Raw genomic sequence first — 24,650 nt, 5'->3', positions numbered from 1 at the left:
ACCAATATTTTCCAAATGGCCAGTGCATCATGGTACAAAATCATGCATGGGTAATAGAAATTTTCAAGGTACAAAATAGGGCACTAGATTTTAACATAATAGACTACATAACTTTCACTGCTGTGGTTTCAGATTCCACATTGGAACCATCCTTTAAGAAACTAGCTAGGACTTGTCCAGTTTTGGTGTAGTATCAAAGAAGATTATCCCCACTTATCTGAAAAAGTTATTATAATACTCCTCCTTTTTTCAAGTACATATCTGTGTAATGCTGGATTTTATTCATATACTTCAACCAAAGCCATATATTGCAATAGACCCATTGCAGAAGCAGATGTGAGAATCCAACTGTTTTCTGTTAAGCAGTCATTAGGGAAATTTGTAAAAATGTAAAACAGTGCTACTCTTTAATTTTCTTGTGTTGAAAAACAGTACTTTTTCATAAAATATGTTATTTATATTTACATGTAGTAGGTTTATTATTGTGTTTTAGGATGTATCAATTCTTAAAATTTTCTCTCATTTCAATTTCTAATCAGCAACTCACAAACAAAAGCCCTTTGAATCTTCAATTTTTAAGTGTGCAAAGTGGTCTTGAGATAAAAAATGTGGAGAATCGGTGCTGTATTTATTCCATGTTTGCCATGGCTAGGGGTAAAAAGGAGATGGGAGGGGTGGAAAAGTGAATATTGATAGTGTCCCAGCTGCAACCCTAGTGGGAGAGTTGCACATCATGGAAGTGACATCCCTTAACTTTATCTGCTACTTGGGTAAATCTCTTCATACCTTTTATGGGGCTAAATTTCTTAGGAAACATGAACATCCCTAAGATCCATCAGTAGATGCTAGAAAGTGATAATTTGAGAGCAGGTTTAGCGGAGAAAATGAAAGCATTCCCATACAACCCACTCAAACGCAGAGCTGCTGGCCCGGCCCCATACAAATTTGAGAAAAGTAGGGAGATCAAATGCATGACCTATAATAAAAAGAAAAGAAAATCGCCTGCTGCCAGTTTTATGACTCCCTACCCTTAGGCAAACATACCATGAGTTTGTATACCTTGGCAGGTACTTTCTTCCCCTAGCGCCCTAGGATTTACAAGACCTGAGCTGTAAAGATGGTAAAGTAGTAATATGCAGGATTTTAAGGCACAGGCAAAGCCTCAGGACAAGCATTCGGATTCTTACAGATGATGATGGTTAAGCATTTAATCACCAAGAGTTCTATGTATTAACCAAGGTTTGGTGCATTTATGGACAAGTTGGTATTGAATTTTTTAAATTTAGATATATATGAATCTGCTACAAGATACATTCTCCTTCAGACTATCACAAATTTTCTTTTCCTTTTAAAAGTGACTTCTTATTTTCAGTGGAGGAAACAAATTATTACTATGTCAGTGATAAGGCCCTTCAGTAAATCAATAATGTTTCAATAAAATTCTGAGAACATGCAAATCATTCTACTAAAATTATCAGTGAAATGGCTTGGCTCTCCAGAAAAAATCCAATGTAGTTTCTTTGAAGAGTGATAAAATTACTTTCTCTATCTCAATTCTGGTGACTTAATTTGAAATTTTTAAAAGGGTGTCATTGGTAGAGTTACAGGTCCTGGGAGAATTGGAAAAATGGCAGTCCTAACTGATAACACATTATCTTAGTTTCTTGTATAACTGCCCTCATTTTTCATCTTCATTTTAGTAACTAAGAGTTAGGATTTGAGAACACTTGGGCCAGGTCTGCTATTATCTTCAGCAATCTTTGAAATTCCCACCTCTCCCTAGAGTAGCTAGACAAAAATTTTCAGCAGTCAGTGGCAAAAATAAGAGAGATCTGAAATGCAAACACTTTTCACTTCCTCTAGCAATTCCTCTTGCTCCAGAAGAATAGGGCTTCACGTGTGTTTATGAAAGAAAAGCGGGCAGAGAAATATTATTAAGGTGAATAAACGGTGGTATTATGTCCATTTCAATGCCAATATCTTCCATGATCATTCCTGGGCTATAAAGAACACACACCACAGAGCTTGTCAAGGATCCTCGTATCTTCCTCACTAATGTTTTTCTTTTTGCTTTAGGGAAGGAAATCTCCTCTGAGACTTCTTGAAAGATGTAGGAGAGAGAAATGGGTACACTGGTCTCATATGAAAATCTATTCCAACATTGCTCTCTCTTTAGCTTTTGGAGTCCTTTCAAATATTATGCAAGAGAAGTTATGGCACCAAACTTCATCGAATGTAGGCCATCAATGAGTCAAAAATTTAGTCATTCCAGAAAGCTATTAGAGTCATTTCTAGCTTTATCTAAAACATTAAATCTAGACTATCTGGTAAATGTTCTTATATCAATATGTTAATCCTGAGACAAAATTATATTCTGTTCCTTTTAGCCTAACACCCTTGTATACTATTCTCACACATATTTTCTTGGTTTTTTCTATATGAATTATCAAAATCCTGCCTTTTTTTTTTTTTTTTTTTTTAGGTATAGGCAATTTCTCCCCAGGTCTGAATCTCCATTCTGTTTGAGTATGCTGAGATCTAACTCAAGTTTAGGTCTAGACTAAAAAATAATCAGCAATGGGGATGGGTCTTGAGGATAATAAGTATCCCTTGTAAGGCAGCTGCTTCAGATGAATTGATTATAGAGTTTTCAAGAAGGAAAGGTCAATCTTCTCTCTTGTTTTTGTTTTTGTTTTTTGAGACGGAGTTTCACTCGTTGCCCAGGCTGGAGTGCAATGGCGCGATCTCGGCTCACCGCAACCCGCCTCGGCCTCCCAAAGTGCTGGGATTACAGGCGTGAGCCACCACGCCCAGCCTTTTTTTTTTTTTTTTTTTCCCGAGACGGAGTTTCGCTCTTGTTGCCCAGACTGGAGTACAATGGCGTGATCTCGGCTCACCGCCACCTCAGCCTCCCGGGTTCAAGCAATTCTCCTGCGTCAGCCTCCTGAGTAGCTGGGATTGCAGGCATGCACCACCACGTCTGGTTAATTTTGTATTTTTTTAGTAGAGACAAGGTTTCTCCGTGTTGGTCAGGCTGGTCTTGAACTCCCGACCTCAGGTGATCCACCCTCCCCGGCCTCCCAAAGTGCTGGATGACAGGCGTGAGCCACCGCGCCTGGCAATCTTCTCTGTTATAAGAGGGACTGCTTCTGCTTATTCAGAGGGACCTGGGCATTTAGCTTCATCCAAGTCCAACGCAAGTCTTAGAATCCCGCTTGCTCCCAGTGCCCTTATTGTCACATAAATGACTTGATGAGTCTCTAAATTTAATTTCCATTTTAATTCTGCAACCCACCTAGTTATATTTTTAATAATGTTGATCTTATAGCTATAAGAAATCAGAAACTTTTTTCAAAGTTGCTATAGAAGTTCTCTGTCTCAATTTGACTTGAACTTAGACTTCAAAGTCTTCAATTTGTCACTTTCTGCCTGTAAGGTTTCCAGTGCATAGATGTCATCCCACTCACAGTCCTTGTTGTCATCTGTACTACCACAATGGTAAAATGCAGCAGCCACTTGATCCCTGAAGGCAACTACTTCAATAGGTATTTTTTCCCAAGAAACCATAGATGATACTTTAATTAATCATGATCCTACTTATGTTATAGATTACCAGAATCTTGTTTTCCATTGGCAAGGAACTAAGCATTTCATTCAAGGCCGGCGACATCTACAAATTAATCTCAGAATTTTTGGAGGAGTGGAGACAATGAATATACTATTTTCATAATTAAGTGGTTCTGAGCTGGCATATAATGAGCAGTCCTCTTTATGTCAGTCCAGTCAGAAAAACAAACAAAAAAAAGCCATACTAGGTATTTCAATGGAGGAAATTTATTTATTACAGGGAAATTGGTTATACAGGCATTAGAGGGCTGAAAAGCAAAATACAAAGGCTGAAAAACCAAAAGTCATCTAGAAATAATAACTTCAGAAAGCAGCTACCACCTCTAGGGCTGGAGGAACAAAAGGAAAAATATGAAGTAACCAGAACTTAGAAGCCCAGAATTGCAACCACAATCTTTGTGGAAGGTAGAACCATCTGGCTGCTGTTGATAATCCCTGAGTGGGTACAGGGGGAATCACTGAGGCTGATTCCAGTAGTGCTGAAAGAAGCTGAAGTGGCACTGCCACTGCTGGGAGAAGTGCCTCTAGGTGAAGAAGCATTGCTGGTCCTGTAAGCAACATTAACAAGAACAGAAAAAACAGGAAGCATATTCTCTCCTTCTGCCTCCCAGTCTCTCTCTAGTGACCCCTATTGGCAGAACTGAACAGGAAGCAAGCTTACAAAGAAGTCTGAGAAACAGTTTGAGGACAACTAGCCCCATCATTACAGGGAAGAAGAGTACAGAAGGTAGATTTAGAGGTGAGGGGCAATAAGTAAATGACTCGCACAGATGGTGTTCATGCTCAACATTTCTCTTCTGAACAATTTTCAGATTTGGTGTTAAAGCACCTTCTGGCCAGGCGTGGTGGTTTATGCCTGTAATCCCATCACTTCGAGAGGCGGGGTCGGGTGGGGATTGCTTGAGGCCAGGAGTTCAAGACTACCCTAGGCAACATAGTGAGATGCTCGTCTCTATAAAAAAAAAAGAAGAAAAAAAAAGGGGACCCAAGGCCATATATCTGTTTCATTCCTAGAAACTCTCCACAGTGTCAGATGAAGACTGCAAATCCAGTGGTCCTACATTCACAGATAATTCCTAGCCTAGTAAAAACAGAGAGAAACAGAAATAAACAACAATATTAGTTTGAGTAGCTGGAGAGGATCACAGGAGTAATAATTCTTTGCCCTCCTCTCAACCCCAGAAATTAAAAGAATAATTGTAGTATTTTCATAAATAAGTAGTTTGCTAGTCACTGACTTACATCATAAACGTTAGACACTATAATTCTCAATGTGCCTCAGTTACCACATCTGAAAAAAAAATGATGATAATAATATCTACCTCACACCAATCTCTTCAGAAATCTTACAGGGAGACATTACTGTGGATTACATCAAGTTGGCAGGCTAAGTGTCTGTTAAAGATTAGCATAAACCTGATGTCAAAGCTGGAGGACAATAGACCATGAAAACAAAAGAAGAAATCTCTGGCAAGTCTCAACTACAAATATGAATTTTAAAATTATAAATAATGTATTACCTAATTAAATCTAACATTATACTATTTTTTAAAATCAATTCATCATGACCCAGTAGGATTTATTCTAAGAACGTCAGGATGCCTCAACATTGGGAAATGTATAATGTAATTAATTACATAAACTCAGATTGAAGGAGAAAATCATGTGTTCATCTCGGTAAATGCTAAAAACAGCATTGTAAAGATTAAATACTTATTTCTAATTTTAAAAAGAGAAACTCCTTCACAAAGAATTATTAGAAGCCTACATAAAATACCATGCTTTCATGATGAAACATTGGAAGTATTCTTACTAAAGTCAGGAACAAGACAAGGATACCTGCTGTGTCATCTCCAAGTTTAGACTATAAGTTGTAGACAATGAGATTTGATAAGAAAAGTAATTAAGAGGTACCAACATGAGAAAGGGAAATATTACTTACAGCTGAAATTTTAGAACTAATAAGATATTTAGTAAAGAATGGGCAAATACAAGATCAACACACAAATTTGTGGAAATATACAACCCTCCTAGATTCAATCAGGAAGAAATAGAAACCTGGAACAGACCAATAACAAGCAGTAACAATGAATCAGTAATTTTTAAAAATTGCAACAAAAATAAGTCCAGGACCAGATGGATTCACAATTGAATTCTATCAGACATTCAAAGAAGAATTGGTACCAATCCTACTGAAACTATTCCAAAAGTGGAGAAAAAGGGAATCCTCCCTAAGTCATTCTGTGAAGCCAGTATCATCCAAATACCAAAACCAGGAGACGACTTAACAAAAGAAGAAAACTACAGACCAGTATCCCTGATAGACATAGATGCAAAAATCCTAAAAAAACAAAAACAAAAAACTAGCTAACTAAATCCAATCACATATCAAAAGATAATACATCATGATCAAGTGGGTTTCATACCAGAGATGCAGGAATGATTTAATGTATACAAGTCAGTAAATGTGATACACTACAGAAACAGAATTAAAAACAAAAAAGCAGAAAAAGCATTTTAGAAAATCCAGTATCACTTTATGATAAAACTCTCAACATAGAAGGGACATAACTCAAAGCAATAAAAGCCATAGACGACAAACTCACACTGAACATAATATTGAATGGGGAGAAGTTGAAAGCATTCCCCCGAGAACTGGAACAAGACAAAGATGCCATTTTCACTGCTTCTATTCAACATACTACTGGAAGGCCTGGCTAAAGAAATCAGACAAGAGAAAGAAATAAAGGGCATCCAAATAGAAATACAGGAAATCAAACTGTTGCTGTTCACTGACAGTATGATCGTATAACTAGAAAACCCTAAAGACTCATCCAAAAATCTCCTAGATCTGATAAACGAATTCAGTACACTCTTTGGATACAAAATCAATGTACACAAATCAGTAGCACTGCTATACACCAACAACCAAGCTGAGAATCAAATCAAGAACTCAATCCCTGTTACAACAGCTGCAAAATATAATACAATACTCAGGAATATACTTAACCAAGGAGGTGAAAGATCTGTACAAGGAAAACTATAAAACATTGCTGAAGGAAGTCATAGATAACCCAAACAAATGGAAACACATGCCATACTCATGAATGAGTAGAATCAATATTGTGAAAATGACCATACTGCCTAAGGCAATTTACAGATTCAATGCAATTCCCACCAAAATGCCATCATCATTCTTCACAAAACTAGAAAAAACAATTCTTAAATTCATATGGCACCAAAAAAGAGCCCATATAGGCAAAGTAATACTAAGCAAAAAGAACAAATCTGGAGGCATCACACTGCCTGACTTCAAATTATACTATGAGACTATAGTTACCAAAACAGCATGTTACTGGTATAAAAATAGGCATGTAGACCAATGGAACAGAATAGAGAATCCAAAAATAAGACCAAATGCTTACAGCCAACTGATCTTTGACAAAGCATACAAAAACACAAACTGGGGAAAGGATACTCTATTCAATAAATGGAGCTGGGGAAACTGGCAAGCCACCTATAGAGAATGAAACTGGATCCTCATCTCTCAGCTTACACAAAAATCAATTCAAGATGGATCAAAGACTTAAATCTAAGATCTGAAACCATAAAAATTCTAGAGGATAACATCAGAAAAACCCTTCTAGACATTGGCTTAGGCAAGGAATTCATGACTAAGAACCCAAAAGCAAACGCAACAAAACAAGAATAAATAAATGGGACCTAATTAAACAAAGAGCTTCTGCATAGCAAAAGAAATAATCAACATAGTAACCAGACAACTCACAGAGTGGGAGAAAATATTTGCAAACTATGCCTCCAACAAAGGACTAATAACCAGAATCTATAAGGAACTCAAACAAAAAAATAAGCCTATTGAAAAATGGGCAAGGAACATGAATAGAAAATTCTCAAAAGAGGATATACAGGCTGGGCGTGGTAGCCTGTAATCCCAGCACTTTTGGAGGCTGAGGTAGGTGAGTCACTTTGAGCTCAGGAGTTCAAGACCAGCCTGGGCAACAAGGTGAAAACCTATCTGTACAAAAATTAGCCAGGTATGGTGGCTCATACGTGTAGTCCCATCTACTCAGGAGGCTGAGGCTAGAGGATCACTTGAGCCCAGAAAGCAGAGGTTGCACTGAGCTGAGATAACACCACTGCACTCCAGCTTGGGTAACAGAGCAAAACCCTGTCTCAGAAAAAAAAAAAGGAGGCAATAAACATATGAGAAAATGTTCAACATCACTAATTATCAGGAAAACACAAATTAAAACCACAATGAGATACCACTTTAATCCTGCAAGAATGGGCATAATTTAAAAGTTAAAAATCAATAGATGTTGGTGTGGGTATGGTCAAAAGGGAACACTTTTACACTGCTGGTGGTAATGTAAACTCGTACAACCATTAAGGAAAACAGTATGGAGATTCCTTAAAGAACTAAAAATAGAACTACCATTCAATCCAGCAATCCCACTACTGGGTATCTACCCAAAGGAAAACAAGTCATTATATGAAAAAGACACATGTACACACGTTTATAGCAGCACAACTCGCAATTGCAAAAATGTGGAAAAAACCTAAGTACCCATCAACCAACCAGTGGATAAAGAAATATGGTGTATATATACACCATGGAATACTACTCAACCATAAAAAAAATGAAATAATGTCTTTTGTAGCAACTCGGATGAAGCTGGAGGCCATTATTCTAAGGTAGGTAACTCAGGAATGGAAAACTAAATATCACACGTTCTCACTTATAAGTGGGGAGGAGCTAAGCTAGGAGGATACAAAGGCATAAGAATGAATTAACAGAATTTTGAGACTTGGGGTGGGGGAAGGGTGGGAGGGGGATAAAAGACTACATATTTGTTACAATGTACACTGCTCAGGTGGCAGATGCACCAAATCCCAGAAATCACCACTAAAGAACTTGTCCTGTACTCCAAAAACTATTTAAATGTTTTAAAATTAAAACTTTTAAAAAAAGATCAACACACAAAATTCAGTAACTAGGGACTTTCATCTGCCCATACTGGCAGAGTACCTTGGTTATACTAACCCTCGTTTAGATAACAATAATAAAATCTGGAAAAAAAATTAAAATTATTTAAAGGCACTGGAGGCTGGGTGTGGTGGCTCACACCTGTAATCCCAGCACTTTGGGAGTCTGAGGGGGGGCAGATCACCTGAGGTCAGGAGTTCAAGATCAACATGGTGAAACACTGTCTCTACTAAAAACACAAAAAATTAGCCGAGCGTGGTGATGCATGCCTGTAATCCCAGCTACTTGGGAGACTGAGGCATGAGAATTGCTTGAACCCAGAAGGCAGGGTTACAGTGAGCCAAGATCATGCCACCGTACTCCAAACTAGGCAACGGAGCGAGACTTCATCTCAAAAAATAATAATAAAATAAAATAAAGTGCCTGACAGATAAATAAGTGCTTAATAAGGCAACAAGGGGAATTGCTTACGGCCAGGAGTTGGAGACCAGCCTGGGCAACATAGCAAGACCCTATCTCTATGAAAAATAAAAACGTAGCCAGGCCTGGTAGTGTATGCCCATAGTCCTAGCTACTTGGGGGACTGAGGCAGATGGATCCCTTGAGCCCAAGACTTTGAGGCTGCAGCGAACTATGCACTCTAGCCTGGGTGATAAAGATAGACCCTGTCTCAAACCACACACACAAACACAAAACATGACACCTCCAAAGGAACACAATAATTCTCTGATAACAGATCTGAAAGAAAAGGAAATTTATGAAATGCTTGAAAAGAACAGAGAAACTCAGTGAGTTACAAAAGAACACAGGTAAAAAATAGAAATCAAGGAAACAATTTATGATCTGAATGAAAAATTCAACAATGCAATAGATATCATTTAATAAAAAACAAACAGGTGGCCGGGTGCGGTGGCTCATGCCAAAGTAATCCCAGCACTTTGGCAGGCCGAGGCGGATGGATCACGAGGTCAGGAGATCAAGACCATCCTGGCTAACATGGTGAAACCCCGTCTCTACTAAAAAATACAAAAAAAGTAGCCAGGTGTGGTGGCGGGCGCCTGTAGTCCCAGCTACTCAGGAGGCTGAGGCAGGAGAATGGCACGAACCCGGGAGACGGAGCTTGCAGTGAGCCGAGATCGCGCCACTGCACTCCAGCCTGGGCGACAGAGCGAGACTCCGTCTCATAAAAAAAGAAAAAAGAAAAAACAAACAGAAATCCTGGAACTGAAGAATTCGATGAATAAAATAAAAAATACTATAGACAACTTCAACAATAGACTAGATTAGGCGTAAGAAATAATTTCTGGCTGGGCACATTGGCTCATGCCTGTAGTCCTAACACTTTGGGAGACCGAGGTGAGCAGATCACTTGAGGTAAGGAATTCGAGACCAGCTGGGCCAACATGGTGAAACCATGTCTCTACTAAAAATACAAAAATTAGCTGGGCGTGGTGGCACACACCTGTAGTCCCAGCTACTCAGGAGGCTGAGGCAGGAGAATCACTTGAACCCAGGAGGCGGGGGTTGCAGTGAGCTGAGATTGCACCACTGCACTCTAGCCTGGGTGATAAAGTAAGACTCCATCTCAGAAAAAAAGAAAGGAAGGAAGGAAGGAAAGAGAGAAAGAGAGAGAGAGAAAGAGAGAGAAAGAAAGAAAGAACGAAAGAAAGAGGAAGGGGAGGGGTAAGGGGAAGGGGAAGGGGAGGGAATTTCTGAACTTGAAGACAACTCGGAAGAAAAAAATGAAGAAAGCCTACATAACATATAGAACACCACAAAGTGACCAAATGTTCAAATTCTGGGAGTTTCAGAAGGAAGAGAAACGAGCAAAGGCATAGGAAATCTATTTAACAAAATAATAGCTGACAACTTCCCAAGTCTGGCAAGAGATTTAGACATCCCAGATACAGCTCAGAGATCCTCAAATAGATTCAACCCAAAAAGGTCTTCTCCAAGACATATTATAGTCAAACTATCAAAAGTCAAAGACAAAGAGAATTCTAAAAAGAGCAAGATAAAAGCATCAAGTCATGTATAAGGGAATCCCCATCAGACTAACAGCAGATTTCTCAGCAGAAACTTTACAGGCCAGAAGAGAATACAATGGTATGTTTAAAGTGCTGAGAGAAAAACACTACCAGCCAAAAATACTAAACCTAGCAAAGCTATCCTTCGAAAATGAAGAGAAATAAAATGCCAGACAAGCAAAAACTGAGGGAATTCATCACCACTAGACTGGTCCTACAAGACAGGCTTAAGTCAGTCCTATATCTGAAAGCAAAAGGACAATATTTGCCAACAAGCAAACACATGCAAATGTAAAACTGGTACAGTAGATATATAAATAAGAAAGAGAAAGAAGTCAAACATTACTGCTACAGAAATCCACTAAACCTCAATGGTAAACAGTAAAAGAGGAAGAAAGGGACCAAGGATATACAGACAAGCAGAAAACAACAAAATGACAGAAATAAGTTCTCACGTATCAATAATAACTTTTGTTTTTTGTTTGTTTGTTTGTTTGTTTGTTTGTTTTTAGACAGTCTCACTCTGTTGCCCAGGCTGGAGTGCAGCAGCCTGTTCTCGGCTCACTGCAACCTCTGCCTCCCAGGCTCAAGCAATCCTCCCGCCTCAGCCACCTGGGTAGCTGGGACTACAGGCACACACCACCATGCCCGGCTAATTTTCGTATTTTTTGTAGAGATGAGGTTTTGCGAAGACATCCAGGCTGGTCTCAAACTCGTGGACTCAAGCAATCTTCCCACCTCAGATAAAGAATAATGTTATCTCCATTATCTGGCAAAAGGCATTACTAAATTGGATGCCCAATAAAGAAAAAAAATGTTGATGAAAGTGAACAAATAAAATGGAATAGGGAGTTTCCTACCACTCATTGATTGTTATGGTACCAGTTGAATTAATATATTACATTAACAGTTGCATTACATCCAAAAAACTATATGATTATCTCAACAGATGTAGATAAGTATTTGATCCCCTCACAATAAAAACTCTCAACAAATTAGGCACAGGAGGAACATACCAAAACATACTAAAGGCCATATATGACAAACCCACAGCTAATCTACTCAATGAGAAAAGCTGAAAGCCTTTCCTCTAGGAACTAGAACAAGACAAAAATTCTCACTTTCACCACACTTATTCAACATAGTACTGGAAGTCCTACCCAAGCAATCATGCAAAAGAGAGAAATAAAAGGCATCCAAATTGAAAAAGAGGAAGTGTGGCCAGGACCATGGCTCACACCTATAATCCCAACACTTTGGGAGGCCAAGGTGGGCAGATCAGCCGAAGTCAGGAGTTAGAGACCAGCCTGGCCAACATGGCAAAACCCCGTCTCTACTAAAAATACAAAAATTAGCCAGGTGTGGTGGCATGTGCCTGTAATCCCAGCTACTCAGGAGGCTGAGGCAGTAGAATCACTTGAACCTGGGAGGCAGAGGTTGCAGTGAGCAGAGATCGCGCCATTGCACTCCAGGCTGGGCAACAAGAGTGAAACTCTATCTCAGGAAAAAAAAAAAAAAAAGTAAAAGAGGAAGTCAAATTGTCCTTCTTTGTAGACAACATGATCTTATATATAGAAAAACCTAAAGATGCCACCAAAAAACTTTTAGGACCAATAAATGAAATCAGTAAAGTTGCAGAATACAAAATCAACATACAAACATCAGTAGCATTTTTATCTACCAATAACAAACTAGCTGAAAAACAAATCAATAAAATAATCCCATTTACAATAGCTACAAACAAAATGCCTAGGAATAAATTTAGCCAAGGAAATGAAAGACCTCTACAAGGGAATCTATAAATCACCAATGAAAGAAATTGAAAAGGACACACAAAAAAATGGAAAGACATCTCATCCTTATGAATTGGAAGGATTAATATTGTTAAAATGGCCATACTACTCAAAGCAATTTACAGATTCAATGCAAGCCCTACAAAAATACCAATTACATTCTTTACAGAAATAGAAAAAAAAAAATCCTGGGCTGGGCGCGGTGGCTCATGCCTATAATCCCAGCACTTTGAGAGGCTGAGGCAGGTGGATCACAAGGTCAAGAGATAGAGACCATCCTGGGCAACATGGTAAAACCCCATTTCTACTAAAAATACAAAAATTAGCCGGGTGTGATGGCAGGTGCCTGTAGTCCCAGCTACTCAGGAGGCTGAGGCAGGAAAATCACTTGAACCTAGGAGGCAGAGATTGCAGCGAGCCAAGATTGCACCACTGCACTCCAGCCTGGTGACAGAGCGAGACTCTGTCTCAAAAAAAAAAAAAAAAAAAAAATCCTAAAATGCGTATGGAACCAAAAGAGACCCTGAATAGACAAAGCAATCCTGAGCAAGAAGAACAAAGCTGGAGGCATCATACATACAAAAATCAATTCAAAATGAATTAAAAACATAAACTTAAGACCCAAAATTATAAAAAATACTAGAAGATAATATAGAAGAAATGCTTCAGGAACATTAGTCCAGGCAAAGATTTATGGCTAAAACTTCAAAAACACAGGCAACAAAAACCAAAATAGACAAATAGAAAATATTAAACTTCAACAAAGGACTAGCATCTAGAATATGTAAAGAATTCTCACGCCTATAATCCCGGCACTTTAGGAGGCCAAGAAGGGAGGACTGCTTGAGACCAGAAGCTCGAGACCAGCCTGGGCAACATAGTGAGACTCTGTCTCTAAAAAAATACAAAATTAGCCAGGCATCCTAGCTACTTGGGAGGCTGAAGCCACAGGATCATTTGATCCCAGGAGTTTAAGGTTCCAGTAAGCTATTATTGCACCACTGTACACCGGCCTGGGTGGCAGAGCACGATCCTGTCCCCCCACCAAAACAAAAAAAAATCCTAAAACACAACAGTAAAAAAAAAAAAAAAAAATCCAATCAGAAAATAAACAAAAACAAAAGACATGAAGAGACATTTTATCAATTAAGATATACAGATGGCAAATAACACATTAAGAGATGTTCAAACATATTAGCCATGGGAAAAACGCAAATTAATACTACAGTGAGATATCACTATGCACCTATTAGGATGGCTAAAACATAAATCGTAACAATGCCAAATATTGGCAAGAATGTGGAAACACCTGATCATTCATACATAGCTAATGGAAATGTAAAATGGTACAGCCAAACTGGAAAATGGTACAGCCAAACTTTTCAATTTTTTAAAAAGTTAGACATGCAATTACCATCCATTATACCATGCATATAATTGCACTCTTAGGCATATATCCTGGAAAATGAAAACTCATGTTCACACAAAACCTGTACCCAAAAGTTTATAGCACCTTTATTCATAATAGCCAAAAACTGGAAATAACCAAGATGTCCTTCAACATGTAACGGGTTAAACAAATTGTGGTATACCCATACCATGGAATACTGATCAGCAATAAAAAGGAATGAACTATTGTTATACTATCTGGGTGAATCTCCAAAGAATTATGCTAAGTGAAAAAACTTCAATCTCATAAAGTTATCTAATAATGTATGATTCCATTTATATAACACTCTCTGTCGCCCAGGTTGCAATGCAATGGCATGATCTCAGCTCACTGCAACCTCTGCCTCCAGGGTTCAAGCAATTCTCCTCCCTCAGCCTCCTGAGTAGCTGGGACTACAGGCGCTGGCTAATTTTTTATATTTTAGTAGAGATGGGGGTTTCACCATGTTGCCCAGGCTGGTCTCAAACTCCTGAGCTCACGCAATCCGCCTGCCTCGGCCTCCCAATGTACTGGGAATACAGGCATGAGCCACTGTACCTGGCCTATATAACATTCTTGAAATGGCAAAACTACAGAAATAGAGAACAGATTAGTGGTTGCCAGGGGTTAAGTGGGAGTGGCAGAGACAACACCAGAGATTCTTGAGGTGATGGAAATTCTCTTTATCTTGATTGTATCAATGTCAACCTCCTTGTTGTGATATTGTACTGGAGTTGTGTAAGACTTTACTACTGGGGAAAAGTGAGTAAAGGGTACATGAGGTCTCTCTGTATTATTTCTCCCAACTGCATGTGAATCCACAGTTATCTCAAAATAAACTGTTTAAATTTTTTTAATCTAAGAGGTAAAAAAGAACTGTAAAAAGTAAGAGCAATTTTGGGAGTAGAAAGTAGGAAGGGAGTCAAAACAAGAATGGCAGAATGTTGATCATTGTTGAAACTTTGGGGTGGGTACGTGGCAGTTCATAACTATTCTGTTTACTTTGTATATATTTGAAATCTTCCATAATAAAAGAAAAATTAAATTATCAGGTAGGATACAGAAAAAATATTAATAATAAATAACTTCTCTCATCAATAATTAACTATTAGAAAATAGAATTTTACAACTGTATTCATGATAAAAACCATAACTATAAAATAACAGAGAATTAACTTTGTAATAAACTCAGATAAAGAAAATTACACAAATATACTGAAAATCCTAAAAAAAAAAAAAAAGACAAAAGCAGACCTAAATGGTGGCCTAAATAAATGGAAAAACACACGATGATCCAGACTGAAAAGACTCACTACTATAAAAATGCCAACTCTCCTACATTTAATCTATAATTCCTAACCAAAATCCCAGTGTTATTATTTACAGAGTCTAAAAAGCTCATTCTAATGTTACTACTGAAGAAAAAATGCACAAGATTTTGCCCTGCAATTCTGGGGGGAAAAAAAGAATGAGGGAAAACATTGTATATCAAATATCAAGATAGATTATGCAGTTGCAGAAAATAGTAAAAATTAAATAATGCAATATTAATACTGAATTAGGCAAATGGCTCTGTCTAGAAATAGAATCAAGAATTACGAATGTTTGATATTTTTGAAAGATGGCATTTCAAATTACTGGGATTAAAATGAACTAATTAGCATATTTGAAGCAACTGGCTAAACATTTGGTAAAATAATAAAATAGGTTCCTTTCTCACAGCTATTCAGAATGCACCTCACAAGGATTAAAGAGCACTTGATGCTTTTAAAAATAGCAGAAATATAAGGACACTATTTTATAATCTTAGGGTAGGGGTAGTAGAAGAGTGTCCTTCTTAAGAAGACACAAATCCCAAAAGTCATAAATATGTGAGGCAAAGTAGCAAACATCTGCCTCTGGCTAGCCACACCATCTGCCCTTGCTGTGAAGAACCACGTTTGCTCATTCTGCTTGTCAGCATAAACCTCCCAAACCCCTGACTCAGTGACTGAGCTCAGCTCTCTGGAAAAATGCTTGAAGACCATAAGCAGGATAGAGCACAGTTTCCCATGTCTGAATCACTGCATTTTTGGAAAAGATAAGTTCAATGAGCCATTGCCTTTTCCTATCCATAAGATAACATCTGACAGGATTAATGAATATACCTCTGTAATCTATAACCAGACGTACTCTCGCTCCTGGACTTTGATGAGATTTTGCTCTAATGTAACCTCTGAGCACCTTTAGATAACTTCCGAGCACATGCAGAACCTCCACCGCCTGTATAGAAGCGAGGGCTGAAACGCTGCTTTGAAGCAGTCTAACAGAGACTCTCTGAAAGACTCTCCCGGGTTGCAATGCTCAGGAAGACTCTGAATAAAACTAACATTGTAACTTCTGAGAATTAACTAACGTTAATTCTTTAAAAGCCTGACTTTTAAAAAATTATTTAAAAGCCTGACAAATGAAAAGACTGATTTCATAATTTTATTTATTTTTTTTGAGACAGGGTCTTGCTCTGTCACCCAAGCTGGAGTGCAGTGGTGCCATCATGGCTCACAGCAGTCTCAACTTCCTGGGCTCAAGCAACCCTCCCCCCTCAGCCTCCCAAGCAGCTGAGACTATGGGTGTGCACCACCACACCAGACTTGATTTCATAAATATTAAAAACTTTTTCTTCAGCAAGAAAAAAGATAACAATGTAACAGCAAGGTGGGAAACATACCTAACCCAGTATTCATAATCAAATATTTTAAGAGATTTTACAATCAATAAGACACAGACCAGCCTGGGCAACTTAGACCTCGTTTCTACAGAAAAATGGAAGTAATAAATAAATAAAAATCAGCCAGACATGGTGGCATGCGCCTGTAATCCCAGCTACCTGGGAGGCTGAGGCAAGAGGATCACTGGAGCCCAGGAGATTGAGGTTGTAGTTAGTCATGACTGCACCACTGCACTCCAGCCTGGGTGACAGAGTGAGACCCTGTCAAGAAAGAAAGAAAGAAAGAAGGAAGGAAGGAAGGAAGGAAGGGGAAAGGAAAGGAAAGGAAAGGAAAAGGAAAGGAAAGGAAAGGGAAAGAGAGAGAAGGAAAGAAAGAAAAAAGAAGGAAAGAAAGAAAGAGAGAAAAGGGAGAGAAAGAAAGAATGAAAGAGAAACAGAAACAGAAACTCACCCCACAGGGAAAATGGGAAAGCCTCTGAACAGGCAGTTCACAGAAGAATAAATGTAAATGGTTGATAAACTTACAAAAAGATGCTCAACCTCATTAGTAGTTAAGAAAATTAAAATGAGTTTTTAATCTTCATGGCAAAATTTAGAAAGACTGATACTATACAAAGCAACGTTGACCACAGGAGAAAGATACTGTTGTGTGCTATTTATGGAAGTGTACATTGGTAAGGCTTTCTGGGGTACAATTTAATACATATCCTTTCAGCCTGAAAGTTTAAGCCATGTTAGAAATCTAACCTACAGAAGTACACACACAGATGTGCAAAGATGTATATACAGGACATTCATTGTAGCATTGTTTCTAATGTTGAAAAATTAGAAACAACTCAAGAATCTTTTCATAAGGGAATGATTAAATAAATCAACTGGGAAACTATGCACCTATTAAAAAGAAAGATTTACATGCTGACATGAAAATTTCTTCAAGGCATATTGATAAGGCCAAAATATTATAAATATTTTATAAATTGTGGAATAATTTATAAAATATATCAGTCATATACACTAATATACATACATATACATCTGGATATATAAAAAACAATTAACTGTGGTTACCTTTGGTTAGTGAGGAGAATGGGATGGGAGGACACAAAATGAGAACTTTTTTGTGGTATGCTCAATTCTGCAAGTAAAAAAAAATCACAATAAGAATGATTTCTTGTGAAATGTTTGTAATTACAGTTTTTTGTTATAGACTACATGCTACATAGGAGGCACGCAAAGCCCCGAAGTAATGATACTGCATAAATTCAAGGCACTGATATTATCGTACTCATTATTATTGTCAGCGTTCTTATCCTCCACAGCTATCAACACTGATATGCCTTTCATCAGAAAAATTTAAACAAGATTTACAAATAGAAGTTCATTTAATCACAGAGCACACCTTTGAGGCAAGGCTATAATTCCAAAATACAGACATAATAAATGACTTGCTTAGAGTCTCAAACAAGTCAGGAAATGATCCAGAGCCAGGATTCCACTCTCGTACAAATAAATATATATACTGGCTCTCAGCACAGTGCTATAAATAACCCCATCCGCTGGCATTTCAGTTTCTCCCCAAGTAATTGAGTGTTTAAATGACCTGTAAACCTTCACTTTGGCTTTAAAAATTGTCTATATCTAGCATTCTTTTTAAAGGGATGGCTTTTAAAAGTTTAACATCAACCTTCCCGAGAAAGTTAAGGGAGTAAGATTAATTTTCACCTTCTGTAAGAGGGCAACTCTGGAAGAACATACTGTTTTTCCAAATGACAGTTCTGACTATATTATTTAGCCCAAGATCAATAACTTAGCAGAAGTACTTTGTAACTGCATTATCCCAATCCTGAAAACTTTCTTAAGAAAAGGAAGTATAAAAGACACTGATCTGAATCAGGAAAACTGATCCAAGCACTGCCTATTCCAAAAACTGTATGTTGCATATAGTTTTGCATAAACCCATCAACTTAGATTCCTCATTCCTTGTAAACAGGGAAAAGAATACCTCCCTGCTTAATTAAATAAGTTGTCTCAAGTTTCAAATGAGACAGAGATTGTGAAGGTACTCTGTATGTTCCAGACAAATGATTATTAATGGACCAGGTGCAGTGGCTCACACCTGTAATCCCAACACTTTGGGAGGCCAAGGTGAGCAGATCACTTGAGCTCAGGAGTTTGAGCCCAGCCTGGGCAACACGGTGAAACCCCATCTTTACCAAAAATACAAAAAAAAGCTGGGAGTGGGGGTGGGCACCTGTAGTCCCAGCTACCAGGGAGGCTGAGGTGGGAGAATCACTAGAGCCCAGGAGGCGGAGGTGGCAGTGAGCCAAGATTGTGCCACTGCACTTCAGCCTGGGCGACAGAGTGAGACCCCATCTCAAAAAAATTATTTTAATTAAATTATTATTATTTGAAACTTGGGTTCTCAATACAAGTAAACCTGTCCTTCTCCCCGAAAATATGAGAAAGTGTCTGATTTGTAATATTCAAGCCTCTCAATTTGGGACCCAATAATTAGTTTATTTTCTAGACCAACAGTTTCAACTGCAGGGTTTAGAAAAGGAGTATATGACATTTATTTGTGAGGTGTGTCATCATTTCATGATTTAAAGTAACAAAGTAATTAGCCTTTTATAAATCAAAGAGAATTACACTAGAGATGTTGCAATATCTGCCACAGTTCTTTTCTGAGTGAACAGCCCTCCTTCACCTTCTGCTGTACCTGCTGTACACACCAATCCTGACTTTTTCTTTTTTTTGAGACGGAGTCTCGCTCTGTTGCCCAGGCTGGAGTGCAATGGTTCAATCTCAGCTCACTGCAACCTCTGCCTCCTGGGTTCAAGTGATTCACCTGCCTCAGCCTCCTGAGTAGCTGGGACTACAGGCGTGCACCACCACACCCAGCTAATTTTTGTATTTTTAGTAGAGACGGGGTTTCACTATGTTGGCCAGGCTGGTGTCAAACTCCTGACCTCAGGTGATCTGCCTGCCTCGGCCTCCCATAGTGCTGGGATTACAGGCATGAACCACTGCGCCTGGCCTTTTTTTTTTTTTTTGAGACAGTCTCGCTCTGTCACCCAGGCTGGAGTGCAATAGTGTGATCTCAGCTCATTGCAACCTCCACTTCCTGGGTTCAAGCAATTCTCCTGCTTCAGCTTCCGGAGCAGCTGGGATTATACGCTTGCACCCCATCATGCCCAGTTAATTTTTGTATATTCCTGCTCTTTTTTTTAACCACAACCAGATCTGGATTAAAAGGTGAGCAGTTGGGGCGTTGCCCAAATCATTTATCTGAAAGGGGCACTGAAATATCACTGGAATAATCAGTAACTATAGAGCCAATTAACATTTGCATAGGCAAATTCTTACACAAGTAGAGGAATATAAATTTTTTCCTGCTTCAGGGAAGTGGAAACTAAAAACAGTAGTATTAATCTTTCAATCTAAATAACAGAGGGAGGCTCTCTAGAAGAAAACGATGTTTATTTGGGAATACAGCATTCCAGTGGGAATATGTGTGCCATAGTAAACTATGGCCCAAGACTGCACAGGGAGTTGCTGGGGAGATGTCCTTGAAGAACTATTTTTTGTCTAAGATTTTGACAGCGTTTTTGCAGTGTTTTGTGACAGTTTTTGTTAGCAGGCATCTGTGCATGAGAATCCTCTTAATGGCCTTCCTGGGTTCTATTTGTCTGGGTTTTTTTGTTTGTTTGTTTTTTTCCCCCACACTAGTGACTCTATCTTGATTCTGACAATTTTCACAAACCTAAGAGTTACTGGATTTGTTTTTGTTGTTGTTTGAGACAGGGTCTTGCTATGTTTCCCAGGCTGGTCTGGAACTCCTGAATGGCATAAAATGTTACAAGGGATTGCATCTGAAGAAGGAGCCAAGAAATGTTTTTTTGTTATTGTCTATAATATTTTTAGTTCTACTTGAATTTTTCAACTCTATGCTTGCATTGCTTGGATAAAAATTAAAATTAAAACAAAACAACAAAAAGAATACCTCAAACTTGGGCCTTTAAGCCAGAACAAGTAAACTACACATCACAAGATCACTAGCTAAGGAGAGGGAGCTCCAGACATTCCTGTCCATAGTTGCCTTACTTCCCACCTAGCACTGTCACTGTGTAACATTGAAAACAAATTTTAAAAGCAAAAACACTTTTGGGTCAGTGTGGTGGCTGGCTCATGCCTGCCACCCCAGCACTTTGGGAGGCAGAGGCGGACAGATTGCCTGAGCCCATGAGTTTGAGAGCAGCCTGGGCAGCATAGCAAGACCCTGTCTCTGTAAAAAGTAAAAAAGAAAAGCAAAACCAGTTTAATGAAAACCTTAAATGCCCAGTTAAAGAGTTGATCATGCCAACAATGGGATAACTTTGAGTAAAAAAATGACTTTAGGCTGGGTACAGTAGCTCATACCTGTAATCCTAACACTTTGGGAGGCTGAGGCAGGAGGATCACTTGAGCCCAGGAGTTCAAGACTACCCTGAGCAACATGACGAGACCTCATCTCTACAAAAAATACAAAAATTAGCCTGGTGTGGTGGTGGTGTGTGCCTGTAGTCCTAGCCACTCGGGAGGCTGAGGTGGGAGGATCACCTGAACCCAGGAGGTTGAGGCTGCAGTGAGCCATGATGGCACCACTGCACTCCAGCCTGAGCAATAGTGAAACCTCATCTCAAAAAAAAAAAAAAAAGACTTTAATGTCTGTATTTTAGATAAAGTGCTTTTCTGTGTGCAGGATAAATTTGATAGAGATTGTCTGGTAGCTAAGAGATTGGTTAAGGAAACTGATAGTAAGCCTAGAGTGATGGCAGAAGAATTGGAGAGAAAAGTTGGTCTTAGAGATTAGAACAATGGAGGACTTTTTCTTGTTATTATTATTTTATGTATTATTTATGCATTTATTATTTTTATAGAGATGGGGTCTTGCTATGTTGCTCTGGTGTCGAACTCCTGGGCTCAGGCAATCCTCCTGCCCTGTCCTCCCAAAGTGCTAGGATTACAGGCATTGGCCACCATGCCTGGCCAAGGACTTCTTGGTGGCTGATCAGAGTCCTTTTTAATGGTAAGGCTCAGCCTCCTTACCTAATACATTACTGTAATATTATTCACAATAGTTTTCTGCCTAATATAAATCAAGTATGCACATAAACACAGTTTGTAGTTCCCACAACCAGCATCACACCTAATCCAGGTTCTGCCACTAATTAGTTCTTGGAACTGGGGCAAGTTATTTACCTCTTTGTGCTTAATTTCCTTATCTGTAAAATAAGGTTAATCAACTGATAAAATTGTTGTGAACAGTAAAAGACTTAATACATTTACAAGTGTATAGGCCAGGCCTGGTGGCTCATACCCGTAATCCCAGCACTTTGGGAGGCCAATGCGGGTGACTCGTTTGAGGCCAGGAGTTTGAGATCAGCCTAGGTAACATGGCAAAACCCCATCGTTATAAAAAAATACAAAAATTAGCCAGACACGGTGGCATGCACCTGTAGTCCCAGCTACTCAGGAGGCTGAGGTGGAAAGATCATTTGAGCCTGGGAGGTTGAGGTTGCACGGAGCTAAGATCGTGCCACTGCACTCCAGCCTGGGCAACAGAGTGAGACCCTGACTCAAAAAAACAAAAACAAAAACAAAAAAAGCGTATACAATAGCTCCCCGGCCTACATTATGTATTCAATAAGCGCTAGCTATGTATTACTGGTCTGAGTTCTACATTGTCTGTATTTTTTATCTGTCCCATCAACATTCTGTAATAATTTGACACAACGATTACAAAAAAAGTTAAGTTTCATGAACTTTAATTATGAGACACTTCAGATTTGGGGCCCTATATTAATCCATTCTCACACTGCTATAAAGAAATACCGAGACTGGGTAATTTATAAAGGAAAGAGGTTTAATTGACTCAGCTGCACATGCCTGGGTGGCCTCACAAAATTTTCCAATCATGGAGGAAGGGGAAGCAGGTACGTCTTACAGGGCAGGTCTTACATGGCGGCAGGTGAGAGAGAGCATGTGAGACCACAGGAAAAACTACCATTTATAAAACCATCAGGTCGTGTGAGAATTCACTTAACTATCCAATCACTTTAATCCTTCCATACGTGGGGATTAAAATTCGATATAAGATTTGGGTAGGGACACAGAGTCAAATCATATCAGGACCTAATTCCTAAACTTTAGATGTACTTATTTAAACACTATTCTGCCTAACAGTTTAATATTTTGGGTTTTCCCTCTTCATGAAGATGTAAACAAGATGTGTAAAGATTGGTTTGGGAGCCTATCGCAAGGACAGGAAAATCAAACACCACATGTTCTCACTCATAGGTGGGAATAGAACAATGAGAACACCTGGACACAGGGTGGGGAACATCACACACCAGGGCCTGTCGTGGGGTGGGGGGAGGGGGGAGGGATAGCCCTAGGAGATATACCTAATGTAAATGACGAGTTAACGAGCGCAGCACACCAACATGGCACATGTATACATATGTAACAAACCTGCACGTTGTGCACCCTAGAACTTAAAGTATAATAATAAAAAAAATAAAAAATAAAAAAAGATTGGTTTGGGAGCACATATGTAAAAGGTTTTTCTAAAATATGAAACACGAAAATATATTATTCCAATATTATTCTGAAGCGAGACAACTCCTGCAATTACGAAATCCTTTGCTCTTCAAGCGCGACTGTACCCCCTTCCCAAAAACGATTTATGCATTTATGGTTAAAGTTCAAATGAAGCTGATTTAATATAAATAATTTAAAAATAATAATGAGAATATATGGACAGCTTACTATAGGGTGAGATGATGTTGTAATTGACTTTAAAACATTTGGAACTAAATGTCAGTCCTAGGAAATTATGCACTCCTGTAAATTGTGTTATTAAGGGTTAGGTTTCTTTCAACACTTTAGATATTTGATCAGAAGCATATTTAAGAAAAACGAAAGCTGCCCTTGCTTTTGACCCCAAGTTGGGAATTTTCTATCATTGGTGCAGTGCCTGAAAATACGATCCAATCTTCATTTAGTCATTTGTACGGAGTCTGGAAAGGCTAAAACATTGCAAATAATAGGACCTACTCGTACTTTCCCCGCTTAAGAAGCGTATCTATTTCAAGGTGCCTATTTGGAAAAACAGACTCCAGGTCTCCACCACAGAACTTAACACAAAATGAAAGCACACAACCCGCAGCCTTTGGCTGTGGTGTTTTTGAAAACAAGGAAGGGCACAGAACCATGGCTTAAAATACCCGAAAGCTGCAGCCCACAAAAAGAGTATTTCAGGGCGGGTTGGCCGTTCCCCGCAGGCAAACGTTCGGTGCAGGCGGCCGGGCGTTCCTGCGGGGAGGGCGCCACTGTGATGCAAAGACATCAAGCGGACTTTCAGCTTGCCCGTGGACGCTGCGGTGCCGCTTTCCCTATCCAGTCCTGTTCCCGCGGCTCCCCAGCCTACCCCGGGCCGACCAAGAGGTCTGGCGGGGTCTGCGCCGCATCAGCGCCCGCTCGTCAGGCCTAGCCCTCCGCACAGCTAGGGCCGACCAGACCCCTAGACACTCCGTCGTCGGGTGTGGGGCGGAGAAGCAAAGGGCGAGTTTTCTTCCCAGATTCTAGTGGGAACCAAAAAAAGGAGTTGGCAGCTGTGTAAACTGGACCTGGGGTGCGGCCTCCGGGAACAAAAGAGGTGATAAATGCACAGCAGCCGAGGTTCTGCGTGCCCCCTTGGGGCCACTACGAATCCCCGTCAATCACCTCAGTCCGGGCAGAGGGCCAGAAATGATGAAAATGCAGATTCATGGCTTCCACTCCAGCCCTACAAGATCACCAACCGTATCTGGCAGTACCCAGGAATCTGCATTCTCGACAAGCGTCCGCGCCGACGGGGCTAGTGAAGTTTGAGAACAATTGCTTCCTACCCAGCCGCTCCGCTATCACCTAGGTAACACGGCCGCTGCGGCTGAGGCTGTGACTGCGGCTGCGGCTGGGCCGCGCCTCAACCGAGCTTGGTCCTTTCCTTTGGTCCCGCCCCGCTGCTCAGCGCGGA

The 24,650-nt window shown here is 39.4% G+C and overlaps 1 long non-coding RNA gene across 1 annotated transcript; it reads right to left on the bottom strand.

The window, feature by feature from the left end:
• Positions 1-3,818: 3,818 nt before the first annotated feature.
• LOC104008419 (uncharacterized) lies at positions 3,819-24,492 on the bottom strand. The gene is made up of 3 exons (XR_682997.5): positions 24,359-24,492; positions 17,660-17,726; positions 3,819-4,708 (listed from the first exon to the last, which is right to left on the bottom strand). It is a non-coding gene; the product is annotated as an uncharacterized LOC104008419 (long non-coding RNA).
• Between the last annotated feature and the right edge of the window lie 158 nt (positions 24,493-24,650).

This window comes from Pan troglodytes, chromosome 9 (assembly GCF_028858775.2).
Source record: "Pan troglodytes isolate AG18354 chromosome 9, NHGRI_mPanTro3-v2.0_pri, whole genome shotgun sequence".
Taxonomy (NCBI): Eukaryota; Metazoa; Chordata; class Mammalia; order Primates; family Hominidae; genus Pan; species Pan troglodytes.
Note: the sequence above shows the minus strand (reverse complement) of the source record. Positions and strands in the feature narration are given on the sequence as shown.